At 46.3% G+C, this 18,863-nt stretch overlaps 1 protein-coding gene across 4 annotated transcripts in view; it reads right to left on the reverse strand.

Annotated features, from left to right (window-relative positions):
- The window catches only part of TRAK2 (trafficking kinesin protein 2), a 704,082-nt gene that overhangs the window by 329,178 nt on the left and 356,041 nt on the right, over nt 1-18,863 (reverse strand). The gene's annotated exons all lie outside the window — the stretch shown is intronic.

The raw sequence follows: 18,863 nt of genomic DNA on the forward strand, positions 1-18,863 counted from the left end.
GTTTTCCTACTGTACCTTGCTAGTTAGTTGTAGTCAGGGTGTGCTAATCCCTTCAACCTACAACTACTAAGTTCAGTAGAACTTAATATGCTAAGCTTTTGATTTATATGTACCTAGAGGTACTTGATGTGATCTTTCAATTTGATATAAAGATTGCAATGGTAAAACAACAGCAAGCTCAAATCCGCACCGCTGCTCACCAATGTGAGAAGTTGGCCTGGTAGGGGATGTTTCCAATTCTGGAACCACCTACTACCTGACCAAACAATCCCTTATGGTGTCTGGTTGTAAGTCAACCTTATTAGACAAGCTATCCTAGGGGTAGCATGGACTAAGCAGCCTAAAGGCTTAACTTAAGAGGTCGTGTTAAGCGAGCTGTTTTACCACATACAATCCTGTAATACCAAATGAAAGGACACCACACAAGTATATATTATAAAAATATATGTGTTTATTACTAAAAACAATCCCCAGTATTCTTTATGAATAAAGGGGCACAAGCGTTAAATCAAAAGCACTGTTTAAACATACAAAGTTGCACAATTATGGATGAGGGCGGGTGGCCACTCAAACCATATACTAAACAAGTGGTATAAGAGAGACCACTCGAACAGTGGTTAGGCCTAGGGCCTAGGGAATCGCTGGGAGCAGTCAGGACAAGCAATGCTGAAGTCGGGAATGGCCCTCGGGATTCGGGAGATGTGCGGAAAGCGCACGCATGCACCAATGTTAACCAATGGTGCGTAAAAGTCATAGAGTTAAAGTTTAAGGACACTTCCGCTGAACCTAGAGGAACAAAACTTAACACACAGACCCTAGAGGTGTGCACCAGTGTGGGAACACCGGCGGAGCAAAGTTACCTCACCCACAGGAAGTGGGTGCACAGGGTCGAAGTGGCGTCGGGTTTTGACACGCAGGCTCTTGGTGCTTGAAGCTGAAAGGGCTGCAGGCGGGTTAAAGATGAAGTGTCCGGTGGAGTCCAAGGGTGGACTCAAGTTGTAGAGTACCTGAAAGCAGAGGGGACAGAGTCTGGGCACTCAGCAGTGACCAGGGTGGAACCAGGACGGAACCAGGCAATGTCGGGCGCAATCAGGTGGTCGTCGAGGAGCTTCTCTCCGCTGTCACGTGGGCTCTGGGGCATCTGCGACGTCCAGGAGCAGGTCACGATCTGTCCCACGCAGGCTCTCACCGTCGGTGCAGTCGGCTTCAAGTTTGGAGCAAACAAGCCTTGGTAAGAGCAATCCACGCGGGATCGGAAGATTGCTTCTCACTCGGACCAGGAAGGTCAGAGTCGGGGCTCCTCTTCAGGGGAGCTGGTGTGGATCTGGAGCAACCAGATTCACGAGTCTTCTTTGTAGTTTCGTCGGCACAGGGACCACTAGCCAGCTGGCAAGTGACCGGGCCAACGCGTTGAGCCAAATAGAGCCAAAGGGCCCCACGCAGCACTCGTCGAGTGTGGAGGGCTGAACTTCGGCTCAGGAGCAGCTCAGGGTGGGGGCTTCTCAAACCCCGGTGCACAGCTTCGAGGGTCACTCGTGGGCTGCACGGTCAGCGTCTCGTGGTCAATTCAAGATGGCGTGCCCCACGCTTCCGGTCGCCTCCACGGGTCTCAGCTTTGCAGGGACTGTGGATCGGGCTGTTGGAAGGCAGGCAGGCTTGATCTCGTCGATCTCAGTCGCTCGAGCTCCGGCGGGAACTGCAACTAAGTAGACGTCGAGGGCTGGATGGTGCCTGCTGCTGCAGGGTGGTCACTCCTTGACCACAAGGGAGATTCTTCGGGCTTCCACGTTGAGATGGAGGTCCAAGGGTCCAGAGTTTCGTTTCTAATGTTTCTTCCAGGAAATCTGATGTGCATTGGCACTGCTCCCACTCTTATTCCAATCTGGGGGGCGTGATTACCTGCTAGGTCCCCTCCTATGGGTGGGACCCAGGAAGTGGGTGGATACACCCCCTTCCTTTGATCCAGGCCGCCCTGGCACAAGGGCTGGAGTGCCCCAGAACCGGTTTGGCCGGATTATGCAAGGGGCAGCCTTGTGCGCCCCAGGCAGTGTCTGGTTTCTTTCAAACCTCCCTGCTACAATACACTATCTCCTGTCTGGAGGGCGGTGACACCCTCCTGTGACAGGAAACCCTTTGTCCAGGACCCATTTGGTCGAGTTTCGGTCAACTGCAGGGGTCCAGACATTTGTCTGTGGCAGAGGCATCCATTTTGTGGATCTTAAGGTCTTTGGAGAAATTAACCGCATTAAAGTAAAGTAACATGTCTTCCCCCTCTAGAGGGGTGGAATGCCATCCCCGTCGCCAGAACTGGCGAGGGGATGGTATTCCAAATCGTATGACACCTTACACGACATGTTTTGATAAAGCCAAACCAAAGTTGCTAAATAACCGCGAGGATTATAAGGTACTTAATAGTATATGGTATGGCATTATCCTGAAACAGCTTAGGGATTTGTTCCCGACAGCTGCAGACAGGCTTAGCTCATGCTAGAGCTCCATCTCACATAAAACCACGCACTCAGCCTCCAGGATTGATGAGGCCTACTATAGGAGTGGCTCACAGGTTTACATGTGTCCAGATATAGGTTTAGATATAGATATACTATACCTAAGCAAGGGGTGTTTACACCACCTTACCCCAGCTGAGTGATCAGCCAGTTGTGTCAATTTAAGAACCAGCCAGGGGTGGCAAAAGATATGCTGCAGCCCCTGGTAGGCCTTGGTGGCCCCTATGCCCTGTGCACCTATAGTGCATTCTACAGGGGCTGACAAGGAGTCCATTTCCAATTGGTATGTGCCTATAGCACGTGTCATTAATTTAGTGAGAGAACAGCAGGCTGGGGGTCTGATTAGCAGGCCCACAGCCTCAGTAGTCGAAAACCAGTGAAGCAAAAAGCAAAAATTTGGGGTGACCATAGGATAGCAGACCCTACTCTCCTACAGGTGGTGAGAAAGACACAAAGTTGTTTGGTCTTACGAAAAGGTTGTGTTCTCTCGATGAAATATAGCAATGCTCTTTTGACATCTAGGTTATGAAGAGCTCTTTCTGCTACTGTCTGGCTGCGAGAAGAAAACAGGCAGTTCCACAGATTGATTGAGGTGGAAGAGAGAAATGACCGTGGGCAGGAAATTCGGATTAGTACGGAGAACAACCTTATTCTGATGCATTCGCAAGAAAGGTTCTTGAATGGTTAATGCTTGTAGTTCACTAACTCTCCGCAGAGAAGTAATAGCTACAAAGAACGCAACCTTTCATGTTAAAAATTGTAGTTCACATTTATGTAAGGGTTCGAAGGGAGGTCCCATTAGCCGTGTGAGAACAATGTTTAAATTCCACACTGGTGAAGCTGGTACTCTGGGAGGAATTATTCTTTTAGGTCCTTCAATAAAGGCTTTAATAGCAGGCACTCTGAACAGAGATAGATGCTGTCTGTTTTGCAGATATGCTGCTATTGCCGCAAGATGCAGTCTAATAGACGTGTAAGCTTAGTTACATCTTTGGAGGTGCAGTAAGTATCCTATGATGTGTTGAATAGACACGTCTAGGGAATTAATATTGTTGTTGTGACAATATATTACAAAGCGTTTCCACTTTGCTGCATAACATGCTCTAGTGGTGGGACGTCTAGCTTCTTTTATGACATTCATGCAGTCTAGAGGAAGGTTAAGATATCCAAATTCTAGGATTTCAGGAGCCAGATCGCAAGGTTGAGCTGAGCTGGGTCCGGTTGCCTGATCTCGCCACGGTTCTGTGTTAAAATGTGTGGAGACGGGTATAATTTTTGGTGCGGTACGACAGACAGTTGTAGCAGTGTGGTGTACCACGGCTGTCTGGCCCACATTGGAGCAACTAGGATGAGGCTCAGAGAATGCTGCTTTAGTTTGCGTACTACTAGTGGCATGAGTGGTAGAGGTGGAAAAGCGTACGCAAATCTGTTTGACCAGTTCATCCATATCGCATTGCCTTTGGACAGTGGGTGTGGATATCTGGCGGCGAAGCTTGGGCATTTGGCATTTTCGTGGGTGGCAAAGAGGTCTATCTGAGGTTGTCCCCACATCTGAAAGAATGGTTGAAGAACTTGCGTATGAAGTTCCCACTCGTGGGTCTGTTGTGTTTGACGACTTAATAGATCTGCTATGGTATTTTGTACTCCTGGAACATGCTGGGCTAGAAGGAATATGTTCTGAGGTATAGCGCACCGTCATATGTCCTGTGCCAGTTGAGAGTTGCAGGGAGTGTGTTCCGCCCTGTTTTTGTATGTAATACATGGCTGTCATGTTGTCCGTGCAGACTAACAGAGCTTTGTTTGATACTTGCTTTTGGAAAGCTTTTAGTGCTAGGAATATAGCTAATAACTCCAGATGATTGATATGGAGTAACTTTTGTTGTGGTGTCCACCTGCCTTGCATGGTGTGTTGCAGTAGGTGGGCCCCCCAGCCGGAGAGCGATGCGTCCGCTGTCAAGACTATTTGAGGAACTGGTTCTAGGAACGGTCGCCCTTTGGAAAGGTTTTTGGTGTTCCACCACTGCCGAGAGCGAGGAGTCCGACCGTCCACCAACACTAGGTCTGTTAATTGATTTTGAGCCTGGTTCCATTGACGTGATAAGCACTCTTGAAGAGGACACATTTAAAGTCTTGCATGGGCGCACTATGAAAATGCAAGAGGCCGTCATCCCTATGAGATGCATGAACACTCTTTGCTGGAAGTGAGTGTTGTGGCTGAAACTTTGTGAGAAGAGGTTTCATGCTGGCTATCCTTACTGGAGTTGGATAAGCTAGCGCTGTTGAGGTGTTTATTGTGGCACCGAGGTACTGTTGTACTTTGGATGGCTGCAGATGAGACTTGGTGTGGTATATTGTGAACCCCAAGTTGTGGAGCAGTTGGATGGTGGTATGGGTGTGTTCCACACACTGGTTGTATGAGCTGGCTTTTATGAGCCAGTCGTCAAGGTACGGGAAGACATGGATGTGTTGTCTTCGTAAATGTGCCGCCACTACTGCTAGGCACTTGGTGAATACCCTTGGTGCTGTTGTGACTCCGAATGGGAGTACTTTGAATTGATAGCACTTCCCGTCTATTACAAATCTGAGATACTTCCTGTGAGCTTTGGGAATGGGAATGTGGAAGTATGCCTCCTTGAGATCTAGAGTAGCAAGGAAGTCGTTTTGTAACAGGAGAGGAAGGACTTGTTGAAGTGTGACCATGTGAAAATGGTCTGACTGTATGTATATGTTTAGCGGTCTGAGGTCTAGAATAGGCCTTAGAGAGCCGTCCTTCTTTGGGATAAGAAAGAATAGTGAGTAAACTCCCTTGTTTTGTTAGTGCAGAGGAGCTGGTTCTATTGCACTTTTTTCTAGCAAGGATATTACTTCTTGCTTTAGCAGTGATAGATGCTCTTGTGACATTGGATGCTGTTTGGGTGGTATTTTTGGGGGGGTAGATGTTAGTTCTAGACAGTAACCCGATTGAATAATTTGTCGCACCCACCTGTCTGATGTGATGCTGGTCCAGGCAGGAAGGAATTGTTGTAGTCTTCCACCCACAGGAGTGGAATGATGGGGGGGAAAGCGGAGGAAAGTCCTTGGGTAGGGGTGGAGGCAGAGCAGGAGTTGTTGGTTTTGCCTCTGCCTTTGTTGTTGTTACCCCTATAAGCCCCTCTTTGGTAGCCCTTGGTGAATGTGGATTGACTAGGGGTTTTATAAGAAGTGGAGGGGCTATCGGAGGCGTAGCCTCTTGTGTTGCCTCTATATGATGAGCGACAAAAAGAACGTCTGGGAGCTTGCAATTGCAAGGCTCCCATAGATTTGGCTGTGTCAGTGTCTTTTTTCATTTTCTCTAAAGATACATCGACATTGGGGCCAAATAGGTGTTGCTCATCAAATGGCTGATTGAGGATGGAATTTTGCACTTCAGGTTTGAAACCTGAAATACGCAGCCAGGCATGCCTACGCAGAAGGACACTGGTATTAATTGCCCTTGAGGCAGTAACTGCGGCATCTATTGCGCTACAAATGGAAGTATTGGTGATATTTGTACCTTCCTGTATGAGTTCATTGGCCGGGTGGCCCTGCATTATGGATTTTAGTTCATCATAATGTGCCCTGTCATATCTTGCCAATAGCGCTTGAGTATTGGTGATGCGCCATATATTAGCTGCCTGTGATGCTGTGCGCTTACCAGAGGCGACAAGGAGTTTAGATTCTTAATCTGGTGGTGAGGCCTCACCTGATGTTTGTAAATTAGCACGTTTACGTGCATTAGATACTACTAAAGAATCTAGTGGTGCTGGACCTCTAATGTAAATTGGGTCTGTAAGGGCAGCTTTGTATTTTTTCTCAATGCGAGGGTTGAGGACCAGAGCCCTGACAGGATCTTTAAATACCTCTGTTACCTGCTTAATGACCCCTTTAAGCATTGGCAAAATGGCAGTGGACCTTTGTGTAGTATCAAAAGTGTCCAATAAGAAATCTTCCTCCACAGCATCGGTCTGCATCAACCCCATGGTACTGGGCAGCTCTCTGGACTAGCAAGTTAAAATCTATAGTGTCTTCTGGTGGGGAAGGCCTGGAAGGATATACATCGTCTTGAGGGACGTAAGGCACATCAGGGGTGTTATAATCATCCCATGGATTAGGTGACTGAGGGGGACTATTGGTCCCTTCTGGGTCATGTGCACCCCCACCTGTGTCATCAGAGTCTGTATTTACATCATCATCTGGATTAGTGAATGGTGTAGGCGAATGATGTGTAGGAGGAGGAATAGTATGGGGAGGTGGTGGAGAAGGGACCCTTCAAGGAGAGGTTGCAATGCCTCTTTTCTTGTTTGGAAGAGGAGGAGTTGCAGGCGCCTCTAGTGGTCTCTTCTTGGAGTTAAGAGCTACTTGGCCAGTCTTAGGATCCTTTACAAGAGTTTTTTGAGTAGGATCTGGTGTAAAAAGCTCTTCTGTGTAGGGCAGATCCTTCGGTGTCGAAGGTTTCGGTTCCGGAGGTTTTTTCTGCACCGACTCGGTAGCTGGTGTAGGGTCTTTTGGCTTGGAACTATGACCTTTTAAAATGTCTTTTACCAGAACGTGTTTTTTCGGTTCCATATGTTTTTTTGGCTCCGAAGCGTGTGAGTCGGGACCGTGAGGCGTTTTTTTACTAGGCTCCGAATGCGGTTTTGGCATCGATGAGCCTGTGCCAGTCTTCGGTGCCGAGTGCTTGGGTGTCGGAGCAGTGGTCGGCGTGGCTGAAGAAGATGGCTTCTTCTTCGGTGTGGGATGGGCAACGGGAATAGCCTGACTCGAGCCCGAACGGCCTAAAGGCTTAGTAGGCTTCTTTGCCAGGCACGAAGGCAGGGCGTGGGAAGCAGTCTCTCGTGTGCACCAGGGCCAGAAGGTGAGGGTGTGACTGAAGCCTTTTTTGAGGGTGTCGAGGAAGGGTTGGGGTCGACCTTCTTACTTACGACCCGTAGAGCTGGTGTGATGTCCTCGACGTCCGAGTCTTCGGCATCAGAGGAGCTGGCACTTTATTCGGCCTGGTGTTCTGGCAAGTCGACGCCCTCTGCAAAGATGTCGTCGGGGATCGAAGCTGACAAGCGAGCCATGGTTCTTCGAGCTAGTCATCTCGAATTGTCTTTTTGGAGCGGAAGGAGGCACAAGCGGAACAGTCTTTGGCCTTGTGCTCCGGTGAGAGGCAAAGGTTGCACACCTCATGTAGATCGGTTGTGGGGAAACTTCGATCCACATTGAGGAGTCTTCTTGAATGGCGTCCTTTCCATGAGCCAGAGAGTAAGGCCCAGGTTGGCCCGAAGGCCTTCGTCGACGACCGGAATCGAAGACTTCAAAGTGGTGCAGAATCGCATCGATGGGGAGTGCGATCAAAACAATACCGTCAAACTGGTTGAGGATTGCCCGCCGAAGGAAATTCGGTTCCACACCGGAGTGCAGGATCACATCCAAGCCCGATGGCGGAAAAAAACTATCTGAGGATGGAGCCGATGCGAAATGTGGTTAAAAGGAGGAGTCACTTATCTTGTGACTTCCAAAGAATTTTTCAGGGCAAAAACAAACTGCAAACATCCGGGCCCAACACTAGGTGGCGATCTATGCACAGTGTGTAATCTGCAGCTCATATGCCTCGAACATATATATATATAAATATATATAAGTGTGAATGTTGTCAAAAACACGTACGTAGCATCTTCAAACACACACACACACACACACACAAATATATATATACACACAGACACATAGATTTATTATATAGGTGTATATCATCAAAACATGCAGCCTAAAACCATTCATGAGGCTAAGATGCCAAAATTGCATTGGATATTTCACTTAAATAAACACGTTTAAAAAGTATTTCTGTACATAGAACATTCACTCCTTAGGGTTTTGACAGAGTCCATTGTTTTCATAGAAAAAGGCAAGTAATTTCAGGCAACTAGCCAATAAGCTGCGTAGGAGAAAACACAACAGTAATAAAAACCAGCACCTGGCCTTTAAGACCTCCAAGACCTCCCTGCTCGCATCATGCACGACAGGTGACAGTTAGGTCAGGTTTTTTTTTATGGCGTACTAACATGTAGGAAACATGAAGCAATTGAAAGACTGTTACTAATCTACAGGTATTCGTCCAGGGAGGTGGGCGGGTCCCTTATGACTTTGATGAGTATACACCTGGAAGAGAACGAGGATTACAGTTAAGAAACTTATCCTTCTCTTCCAGGGGTTACTTAGCAATAGTTATAAGCACTGCATAGAATAGCATGCCCATACCCACCTTTCTGCAGACATACACCTGTATAGTCACAGCAAAAACATTCCAATGATAAATTATCCAAACAGATTCCTTAAAGAGGCTTGCCGACACTGAGCATCCGCCAGAGTCTAAAAAAAGGCGTGTACTGATCGCCATGTGACAGATTTACAAATTTTTGCAATCTGTACATTTTTTAGGAGGGCCGTGGTAGAGGCTTTTACCCTGGTGGAGTAAGCCCTTGGTTTACCAGGGAGATTTTTGTTAGCTAGATGGTAAGGCAAAGTAAATCATGAGACTATCCATCTAGAGATGGACTGTTTAGAAGCTGAACATGGTCTGGAACCATACTTTACAAACAAGCGGTCTGATTTTCTTAAACCCTTGGTCTTCTCTAAGTAGAATTTAAGACCCCTTTTGAGGTCTAGCGGATGCAAAGCCCTCTCTGGAGGAATTGAAGGATTCAGAATAAAAGTAGGAAGAGTGATCGATTGGTTAATAAGAAAATCGGAGACCACTTTAGGTTCGAAAACTCAGATAAGTTCTAAGGACCACCCTGTTTGCGTGAAAAATTATATAAGGTTCTTTACAACACAGGGCTTGTATCTCGCTCCCTCTGTGAGCAGAAGGGATGACCACTAAAAAGGGGGTCTTCCACAATAAATGTTGCAGAGACGCTTTATGAATGGAGTCAAATGGAGCACCCATCAACTTAGCAAGAACAATATTAAACTCCCATGAAGGGGACGGGGATCTGATTGGTGGATAGACTTTTTTTTAACCCTTCAAGGAAGTCTTTAACCACAGGTATCTGAAAGAAAGAAACCTGTGTGGGAGATTTTCTGTATGGCGTAATAGCCGCTAAATGAACCCTTATAGGGGAAAACTGAAGGCCTGGTTTGGCTACATTCAGAAGGTGTGGCAGAATCACTTGCTCCTGCCCTGGAATGGGATCATAGTTAATATTGATGCACCATAGGTAAAACTGCTTCCATTTGAAAGCATACGCCTTTCTGGTAGATAGTTTTCTTGCCTCCTTAAGGATGTTCATACAGTCTGTGGCCAAACCTAGATGTCCATACTGGAGTACCTCAGGAGCCATGCCATCAATCTCAGAGATAAGAAGTTGGGGTGGAACTCCTTCCCCCAAGTTTGGATAGCAAGTACGGTCAGCACGGCAACCTTCTGTGTGGGGTCTCCGATAGCTGAAGAAGATCTGGATATCACCACTGGCAAGGCCACTCTGGTGCAAATAGCATAATTCTGGTCTTGGCTCTGTAGAACTTGTTGATCACCAGAGAAATTAGTGGAATTGGTGGAAAAGCATAAAGTAATGTCTGCGACCATTTGATCAAAAGCGCACTCCCTCTAGAGCGTGTTAGGTGGAACCTCGATGCGAAGACCCGGCATTTGCGTTTGTTGCGTCTGCAAACAGGTCGATGTCTGGAAAACCCAAAGCTGGAAGTTGTCCTCACCGACTCCATTGTTTAGCACCCAGTCATGAGTTTCGACAGAGTTCCATCTTGAAGAATCTGCATGGACGTTAAGAGTACCTGGGAGATGAATTGCCGAAATGGTTAACTTCCTTGCGAGAAGCCACTTACATAGGGTTTGAGCCTCCAGTGAGAGGTGTCTCGACCTGGTTTCTCCCTGTTTGTTCAGGTAATACATAGTTGTGGTGTTGTCTTTCTGAATCAGCAGGGAGCGTGTGCGGATGGACGGGAGCAACGACTTGAGCGCAAGATGAACAGTTCTCAGCTCTAGTAGATTGATATGATATCCCTGCTCAGTCTCTCACCAAAGTTCTTGTACTTGAAGAGGACCCATGTGAGCCCCCAACCCTGGACGGAAGCGTCCGTAACAATGGTCTAACTGGGAAGATCCTGAAATTAAGGTTTCAGCAGATGCTATCGTTTCATCCACCATTTGAGTGAATCCCTGGCTGACTGATGGAGAATCACAGAGTCTTCCCAGCAGTCTGATATTTGTGACTTCCTCATCGATTCTTGGACGATGAGAACAGTTTACGCCGTTCCTTCTCTGGACAGACTGTGGCAATGTCTCTCGACGTCGGACTGGAGCCGATGACACTGACTGTGACGCTCTCGACGTCGACCGCCTATGTGGCTGTGGCGGGGTTCTCGATGACGGTGTACCTGCTGCGACTGAGTTCTGGACACCGAACAATTCATCAACGTCGGTGAAGACCGACTCTGGAGTTTCTTCGACGTCGACCCAAGACCGCTCTTAGACATCGATTTACGCTTCTTCGGTCTCACATACTCCGAGCCTGAAGCAACATGTCTTGATGCTGACTTGCCTTTTGACGGCAGACACTCTGACCGCCTCATCGGCGATCTGTCTCTGGACGTTGTCACATGCCTTGTATGTTTTTCTGACATCAACCATGACGCAGAAGGGGAACAATCTGGTATTTGCTTCCTTTTTTATGTTGGAGAAGCAAAACGACGTAGTTTCTTCTCTGATCTGTCCCTTTTTTCATGAGAGGAGGGCTCTTTAAAAGCATCGGAGCTCCCAAGGCCACTTTTTGTTCATTTTCCTCTCTCCAACAAGGCATGCAGTTTTATCTTCTGTCTTTCTCGAAGTGTTCCTTAGAAAACTGCTGGCAATAATTTCACTTCTCTGGATTGTGTGAGAATGGTAAACACAATCCAGTGTTGGACAGACTTTGCCATCTTCTTCGCACAAGAAGGAAATTTATTGAACAATTGTGGCATTTCTGACAGAAAATGTTCTCAAAATTGTCATAAAAAGAGTGATAAGGTTAGCCAGCAGCCCAAAAACATCGAACGAAAGTAGACAAAATTATCAGAAACCAATTTCTGACTGGAAACAATCAAAAACTTATGAGCTCAATACTCCAGGATCCTCGCAGAATGAGACGTAAAAAAGAACTGACCTGTCACCTGTGGTGCATGATGGGAGCAGGGAGGTCTTAATGGCACGGTGCCAGTTTTTATTACTGTTCAAGTCAAGTACAGTTGTGTTTTCTTCGATGCAACCTATGGGCTACTTGCCTGCTATTTCTTGCCTTTTTCCTTGAAAATAAAGGGCTATGTCAAAACACTAAGGGGTGCATGTTCAATGTACAGAAATACTTTGTCAACATGTGTTTATTTTAAGTGAAAAATCTATGCAATTTTGGCATCTTTGCAACATGAATGGTTTTAGGCTGCATGCTTAGATGATATACACACACACACATATATATGTATGTATGTATGTTTGAAGAAGCCACGCATGTATACAACTATTAAGATTATTGATGAGTATCCCCTGGAAAAGAATATGCTGTTCCACCAGGATGCAGTGCATGTGTTTGTCATGGCAATGCAAACACAAGGGGATGATGGATGGAGTGCTGAAACTTTTCAGACACTCACCCACAGTCATTATTAGATCAGGGTTAAATCCATCATCATTCAGTCCAGCCTGGCTAATGAGGGGTGTTACCCCAAAACCGGTCCAAGGATGCTTGTTTCTGGTCCAGGGAAGACCTGTCTTGGCAGTTCGGGCTGGACTGTTACCATGAGGAACAGGGTCAACCTTTCCCAAATCTGCCTTGAAGATGTAGGATTTTTTCATTTAAGATCCAATCTTCAATAGCCCTTAGTAGCATTTTGGCCAACATTTTGCAATGATGTCTATAAGGCTGATAAGTCTGTAAGATGTAGGATTGTTTTCTGAGCCCTTCTGGTACACAGGCATGATTATGCTGTTCCGCCAGGATGCAGTGCATGTGTTTGTCAAATACAAACACAAGGAGATGATGGACGGAGCTGGACTGTTACCATGAGGAACAGGGTCAACCTTTCCTAAATCTTTCTTGAAAAGTTTCTATTTTCTTTATTTAAAATCAAATCTTCAGTAGCCCTGAGTAGCATTTTGGCCAACATTTTGCAATCAAGGTCTATAAGGCTGATAAGTTTGTAAGATATAGGGTAGTTTTCTGAGCCCTTCTTGTACAAAGCCACGATTAAGTTGTTCCAGCAGGATGTAGTGTATGTGATTGCCATGGCAATGATAACACAAGGAGATGATGGACGGAGCGCTGAAACTTTTCCGACCATCACCCCAAGTCACTATTAGATTTGGGTTGAATCCATCATCAGTCAGTCTAGCCTGGTTAATGAGGAGTGTTACCCCGAAACCCGTCCCAGGATGCTTGTTTATGGTCCAAGGAAGACGTGGCTTGGCAGTTCAGGCTGGGCTATTCCCATTAGGAACAGGGTCAAGACTGATGTGCATATGGCTGGGTCTGAACTGGGGTGGCGAAGTAAGTCAAAGAAAGATGATGGATTCAACCCAGATCTGTGACTGGGGGTGAGTGTCAGAAGTTTCAGTGCTCTGTAAGTCATCTCCTTGTGTTTGCTTTGTCATGGCATCTTATCCAAGGTTGCTGTAGAAGGCTATGAAACCACTCTGGGCGTTGCTTGAAAACCAATGATGGCATCATGTTTGGGCCTTGGGATTTTCCATTTGCTGGGTCCTATATTGCCAATATCAAATGTTGCTTTTTGACTACACTTACGTAGTGGTTTTTTCCTTGCAGCTTTTTGTGATAGTTTCAATGTCTTTATTAGATGGCCCAGGAGTACTGTAGAGGTTTGTGTTAGAAGTATGATATATTTGTTGAACTATTTGAAAGTATTGCACCCAGTTGTCCTCTAAAACACTGACTTCTAGAAAATGTTTTTTTTTGTTCCAAGACATTTGTAGCTTTTTCTAGCATTAACCACTTGTTCTGATGGGTGTCTTCTTTCTATTGTTTAATCAGTAGTTCGTAGGTGCTTCTTGCTTTAATGTGGTGCTCCTTTTTTCCATAATAAAGCTTTCACACTTTTCAGCATTTTATATTTGTTTTTGAATCATCCCGTATTTGCAATCTTCCTGTGTGCGCTTTTACTTCTAGAGAACGGTTTTGCAGCCCCCCCCCCCACTCCCTCCTTGAGCTTCATAAGGCCCCTGGGAGCCCACCTGCAGGCTGAAATGTAACAACATAATGGGGAGGGGTGGCTGCAAGGCACCCCTCCATAGCCATTAATGGCCCCATGGACCCCATTTCCCAGGCCCGGTTCTGTAGTTACGTCCCGGGGAACCCACCCCCAGAACATAGCTGTTTCCCTGCCCACCGTGGCATGGGCAGGGGTTTGCTCTCGCTTGTCAGGAGCATTTGTGAATCTCCCGCCATGTGGGCGCAAACATCAAGTTCGCTCCCAGCGGATGGGTGGTTTGAAAATGAGCCTGCCCACTGGGAGTGGACTTTTGATCTGTTTCCCAGACTGCACAGAAGGAAGCAGGGAAACAGATCAACACATTGCTCCTGCCGGGAGGGAGTAGCATTAGGAGCGTCGCCCTGCAAACGGGAGAAATGCCAGCGCCCGCTGTATGCAGGGAGCCAGCTAGGGCTGTGGGGGCCTTGGGGCTCCCTCGGCAGACACCAAACGATAGTGTGGTGGGTGCCCTGGGTGGGCACCAGGGTATCCACCGTTAACAGGTTAGGGCACCCAGGGATGGGGTCCCGGGGCCAAAATTGGCATGGGGTGGAGGGGCACATGCCCTCCTCCCCCTAAAAATGACACAAGCCCAGTGGGATGGAATCGTTTGGCCCAGGGGAGGGAGACCATGTGCCCTTCCTACTTGAAAATGACACAGGGCCTCAGGGGATGGATACCCGGGGCTGAAATTGACCCATGGTGGAGGGGCTACATGTCCCCCCACTCCCTGAAAATGGCACCAGGCTACAGGGGATTGGGTCCTTGGGCTGAAATCGCCCTGGAAGAGGGGCCACGTGCGCCCCCTCCTCTTTTTTTTTTAAAGGAGTGGTCCTGAGGGGTGGGTCCCCAGGGCCTCAGAAGGCTCAGGCAATTGGGTCACATGCACCCTCCCCTTTATAAAAAACAACGGCCCTAGGGGATGGGATCGAAGGTGATTTTTTTCCACTCTTACCACCCCTCCCCCTTTCATCCTCCTACAGGTGTTTTGCAAAGGAGGAAGTTAGTTGCTAAGACAATTGCTGGAAGGTTCCGACCCTCTCTGGGTGGTTCTTCCTCTGGCTCTCCATCGGAAGGTGACTAACAATGGGGACTCATACTGCCACTGCTAGGATGAACTTGGTGGGGCACTCGGTGGCGTGAAGGAGGCGTGATACGTTATAGGCTGCAGAGCTCCGTTTGCGGGTAGTCTTTTCCTTAAGGCAATTCCTACAACAACAAAAAAACCATTGTACTGCACAACCAGATTTGCTTTAGCAAAGCATCGTCCACTATACTGCCAAAGAGGCTATCCGCGGTGAAGGGCATGTTGATTACCAGGGCTTGTACGTCTTGCTCAAAATCATTAGCTTGGTGTGTCTCCTACAGTTGTGGCTGCACACATCCAGCATGGATTGAAGATATCAGGCAGATGTTTGCAATGCAATTGGCCTAATGTATCACCACGTTTGCCTTCTTTTATATTCCTCTGGCAGGTGCTGCATGAGAGCCCTCGATTTCATCCCATTGCAGGTGGGCATATCGGTTTAGAGGCACATTGGAGTTCGCACTGCATCACCACGTCGCCGCTGACCTATACATTTTTCCGGCCACCGTGTTCACATGTTTGCGTCCTTATCGAGATGAGGACCAGTGACAATCTGCGTCTTTTCTCTCCTGTGTGCTGTTGTAATAATCAGGAAATCGGCAACCACACTGCCCTTTATCCCAGGCAGTATGGGTAGGAACTGACTCCTCTTTTGGGATGGTGTGAGTGCTTCCAGTAGGAAAGTCTGCTCCTGTTTCCTCCTCCATGAGTTTGACACCATAAGAGTCTGCTGCCCTTTTAATGAGGGCACTGTAGACTTTAAGATTACCAGGGACTGAATGTTTGGATGTGGAATAGCGGGCATAAACTAGCTGCCAGTTTTCTGTTGGTTCTTCTACCTGGAAAGGTTCCGATACGGCTTCTTTCTTTCAACGTCGAGGGCCTTTTGGTTGCCATCGAGCACCTCAGGCTTCTTTGTGCCGAAGCTGCTCTTTTGCAAGTCTTCTCCTCTGAAGGCCAATTCAGAGTGCCTGCCTCCTCCAGCGTGTTAATGCTTGTACCTATATAAGTATGTATAACTTTATTGCATGATTAATTAAAACCTTTGCAAACAAATAAAACATTAGTTCACAAGATACAGATTCTTCTTTAAAAGATGTTAAAAGATTACAAATATGTTGTAGGTCATTAAAATTGCAAAGGAGTAAAAATTTGTGGGTAAAATAGTTCTTCGTGAAAAAGATAAATCAGCATAGGGCTTGTTCTCATTGGCGGATCCACACCAAAAAATAATATTTGTGGAGAGAACGAGTCAATGAGCTCATAGCCAGGTCATACTGACTGCTGGGAGCTTAGCAACCAGGGAGGTATTCATAAGACTTAATCAAAGCGCTAGGAGAGACGGTTGTTGACCATGACTCGTAAGTACGATAGCATAGGTTAAAGACCGATGACTTGGGGGTCTTCCCGACTTAGCTTAGCGTTCGCTTCCCTCATAAACCGAACAAGGCTGCAGGAAAGACTGATGTTGCTGCCCTCAAAACAGGCCTTTACCGCTTCCCTACAAGATCGAACCTGACATGCAATCAGGAGCTTGTAACTTTAGGGTCAATTGGCTTCTGCCGGTCATTCATTCAGCAAAGGTTTCGGCAGTGAGGCTGATTTTGCAAGATTCAAGTCTGAAGATTTTGGCTTGAACATGGTGTGCCTGGCTCTGTTACGTACAACAACAAGGTAGATAATCTGAATGCTTGAATTAATCTCAGCCACCAGCAAACGCTTGGGAGCATTCCAGTCCATCGTTTTTCGCCTACCAGGCCATTCTAGACAAAGGACTTCCTTTTGCAAATCACTACCGACCCTGCCCTTCATAGGAACACTCCATTCTGAACTACCAGGGAGGTCCCCTCCAGAAGGAGCCTCAAGTAACCCCAGACCATTTCAACCTACTTAGGTCTTGTCAGTGAGGTATAGCTTGTGGCCTATAGCACGGTGAGCATGGGACCCACATCTGGGCATACATGTCGCACTTGAGGGATCAACTACAATAACAAGGTGATGGCTGCAATGATTGAATTCATTTAAGCAATTGGTGGTGGCATTACAGTCCATTGTTTATAGCCCACCATGCTACTTTAGACAAAGGCTCACCATATGCAAATCAGTATGAAGTGTTTTACTTGGCATTTCCTGGAGTCTTCTGCATCTGTTTCAGTGTTCTTTCCGTCTCTGCCTTGCCAATTTCGACAGAGTCGCAGCCTTCCCCTTACGACATCTCTGTATCCTTGTGGATTTCAAAGTCGCTCAACAATCACAACTCTTTGAGCAACTCTTGCTTGTACGAAGACTGTGCCATGGCATAGTATGCTTATCTGGAATTCTCTCTTGCTTTACCGGTCTTCAGCTGGAACTCAGCACATGCACGCACCCCATGCCTTTATGATCTTTTTGCAGGCAAAGGTAGCACACATCATGTATTTCCACCTCTGCAAATTTATGCTGGCAGTTGGACCAAAATCTAAATGAGGTGTGCTCCACACACCTTGATCATTCTCCGAACCACGAGGCAGATGACATTCTTGAAAAACATTGATGTTATTCACTTTGGTCTGTTTTAATGCTTCTCTTCTCTCTGATGTAAATAAACATGAGAAATAGCACCAAATGGTTGAATACAACCTCCCCAGCCCCAAATAGACCGGGACAATTACTAAAAGGAGATTAATTCCTTAACCAATCACTAAATGGCAGAATAATACACAGCATCTGAATCCATAAAATTATCACACTGCAAAACTAGCAGCTTTAATGATGGCTTTTGATGATGACAGATCTTCATGGCATAGGTATCCCACCTTCTACTCTCCCCCTCCCTCTCTGGAGGTTTGAAATATGTTAACAATGATGCATTAAATTTCTTCTTTGCAGCACAAACTACCTTAAGAAATTTTGGGTCTGATTCTACAGGTCTAAATTTATTTTCTAGAACCCTCTTTGACTGCTTGTACTAAGAAAGTATTAGTGAAGGACTACGTGACGGGTTCCCTTAATCCTTGGGCCATGGTAACAATTTGATAAGCTTGTCGCTTCATTTGGATCTTTTCAAATACAACGGTATTATTGACTTCCTCCACTGTGGCCTGTAAATTGAACTTCCTTACAGCCTTGTTAGAAAAGTCAAGAAATGAGACAAAATAATTAATCCGAGAACTCCTACGAGTAGGTTCTGTAAAAGCTGGTGAAAACTCCTAACAGAGGAGCATGGTAAGGCAGAACTTTAATAAAGAGGTGAAGTTCTACCTCAATGACTCATCCTTGGCCTGCGAGTCATAAACCTATGAAAACTAAATTGTCTGCACTGGAAAATGTAAACTCCTGGTCCTCAATGTCAACCAGGATTGGGGCGAGTTGCTGCCCACAAACCTCCTGAAGTGGCAGAAGCGGTATGCTGCAAAGGAGAGAGGGTGGAACAGTAACCTCTCCCCCTGAAGCAGTAGACATCATAGTAATCATTCCTTGACATATGCCCCAAAACTTGACATTTGTCAAAATACGCCAGCACAGTGGCCAGAAAACCTAGGGTGGTGAAACACCTCTAGAAAAATGGGGGAAACCCACAGAAAAAGGTTTCAAAAGACAGGAAGCATTCTAAGACGAAGAATGAGGTGAAAACCACGAGACATCTGGTGTTAAAAGTCAAAAAATGCTTGAAATAAAGCAGGGTTATATTAAGGATCTTTCTCACAGAGTGAAATAATATGCCGGTCACCCTGCTGGCTAGGGTGGAATGTTAGTTTCTTATGTGGACATTTATTTTATTTTGGTACGAAGTGTACTGTTTACATTGTAGCGCCATTTGCTGTTTTTTTATTATAGGTTATTTAGTCTATTTAGGTGGAGTTTCTCAACCAACTGTACCATAATTTTACCATTTTGTCCAAATGGATAAAAAGAATTGTAAATGCTGCTGATTGAGCAGGTTTCTTTTTATGAACTTGACTGGGAAGTATAGGAAATCATCTTTAACAGTTGTGTACTAGGCTCTTGTGCAGGTGCGGAGATATTAGTGAATA

Source organism: Lissotriton helveticus, chromosome 3_1 (genome assembly GCF_964261635.1).
Source record: "Lissotriton helveticus chromosome 3_1, aLisHel1.1, whole genome shotgun sequence".
Lineage (NCBI taxonomy): Eukaryota > Metazoa > Chordata > Amphibia > Caudata > Salamandridae > Lissotriton > Lissotriton helveticus.